Source organism: Aptenodytes forsteri, unplaced genomic scaffold, assembly GCF_000699145.1.
Source record: "Aptenodytes forsteri isolate BGI_AS27 unplaced genomic scaffold, ASM69914v1 Scaffold551, whole genome shotgun sequence".
Taxonomy (NCBI): domain Eukaryota; kingdom Metazoa; phylum Chordata; class Aves; order Sphenisciformes; family Spheniscidae; genus Aptenodytes; species Aptenodytes forsteri.
Genome location: NW_008795864.1, coordinates 9,606 through 11,462, shown reverse-complemented (window position 1 = coordinate 11,462; position 1,857 = coordinate 9,606). Strand labels below are relative to the sequence as shown.

The 1,857-nt window shown below is 47.7% G+C and overlaps 1 long non-coding RNA gene across 1 annotated transcript in view; it reads left to right on the top strand.

The window, feature by feature from the left end:
• Window positions 1-210: 210 nt before the first annotated feature.
• LOC109279624 overlaps window positions 211-1,857 on the top strand; it is a 3,729-nt gene continuing 2,082 nt past the window's right edge. The window contains exon 1 of the long non-coding RNA XR_002086258.1: window positions 211-332. This is a non-coding gene — a long non-coding RNA (uncharacterized LOC109279624). The remainder of the gene's footprint in view (window positions 333-1,857) is intronic.

Genomic DNA, 1,857 nt, shown 5'->3' with positions numbered 1-1,857 from the left:
GCGGACAATGGTTCATGGGGCAAAGAGACAGCCCAAAGCTGATCTAGAGCTGTGGGAGGAAAAGATCTCTGAAAACACAGTATCAAGCCCAAAACATGCAACATCCAGGGTGTAGCTTCCCCCAAGCTCCCAGCTATGGTTGGCGGCTTAACTTCATTATGCATCACTTCCTCTCCCTGCCCCTCTGACAACTTAACTTGAGTCAGACAGATCAAGAAGGCAAGACAGAGCAATCAGGCAGCACGATCCTCTCCTGGACAGGCTGGCACAGAGCCCTGAGCACCCCCTGGGTCACGGTGCCATGATCGTCTACTGCCTCGTGATATTCCTCAGTGAGTCACTCATCCCCACATTGCTCTCTCCTCTCCTCTCCTCTCCTCTCCTCTCCTCTCCTCTCCTCTCCTCTCCTCTCCTCTCCTCTCCTCTCCTTTCATGCCTATGTTTTTTCTCCTTTTTCCTCTTCTCTCGTTTCTTCCCCTCTCCCTTCTCCAGTCTTTTCCTTTCTTTTATCTCTAGGCCTTCTTCTGCCTTATAGCTCTCTCGAGTCCTTTCTTTTGCAGCCATCATCTCTTCTTTCTCTCTCTCCATTCTGGCTTTCAATCCAATCTTCCCTCCTGTCTTTCATCCTCCTCTCTATAACCCTGTTCCTCTTTCTCCTCTCCTCCCCTCTTTCCACTCCCCTTCCCTTAGACCCTCAATAATCAAACACTGGAACCAGATTTCCTGGAGAGGTGGTCGATGCCCCGAAACCTGTCAGTGTTTAAGAAGCATTTGGACAATGGGCTTAATAACATGCTTTAACTTTTGGTCAGCCCTGAAATGGTCAAGCATTTGGAGTAGATTATGGCTGTAGTTTTTTCTCCTTTTTCCTCTTCTCTCGTTTCTTCCCCTCTCCCTTCTCCAGTCTTTTCCTTTCTTTTATCTCTAGCTTCTCTTCTGCCTTATAGCTCTCTCGAGTCCTTTCTTTTGCAGCTCTCTTCTTTCTCTCTCTCCATTCTGGCTTTCAATCCAATCTTCCCTCCTGTCTTTCATCCTCCTCTCTATAACCCTGTTCCTCTTTCTCCTCTCCTCCCCTCTTTCCACTCCCCTTCCCTTAGACCCTCAATAATCAAACACTGGAACCAGATTTCCTGGAGAGGTGGTCGATGCCCCGAAACCTGTCAGTGTTTAAGAAGCATTTGGACAATGGGCTTAATAACATGCTTTAACTTTTGGTCAGCCCTGAAATGGTCAAGCATTTGGAGTAGATTATGGCTGTAGTTCCCGTCTAACTGAAAAATATTCTGTTCTAGTCTAGTCTAGTCTATTCTGGCCTAGCCTATCCTAATAATATATTTCTCCGGTGGGTTGATGCAGTTAGTGCTGTCCTGTCACCTGGCTATCCGTATTCTCAGGAGATGAAGAACATTTGGCTGAAAACTCAGTACTGTGGTGCTGGAGAGGATCCCAACAAGTGATCTTCTTTGTGGTAAAGGGGTCTGGCTGTTAAATATCGCTTGTGTGCCTTTCTGGTGTAGATGCTTGTGAAATCCTATCTGATCAGTTGTTCTGCTTCCTTTTTTCGGTCTGGTTCCTCGCTTGAGAACCAGACTAGGACTACTTCATTCCAGACAAGGGGTGAAACAAAGATATGATCTGTCTAAGAACAATCTCTCAGGTCAAAACTGTGCTCCAGGACTTTAAATGCTCAAGGCTGCCTCTCTCCCACCTCTGTTGAGGCACTGGTGAGGCCGCACCTCGAATACTGTGTTCAGTTTTGGGCCCCTCACTACAAGAAGGACGTCGAGGTGCTGGAGCGTGTCCAGAGAAGGGCAACGAGGCTGGTGAGGGGTCTGGAGAACAAGTCTTATGAGGAGC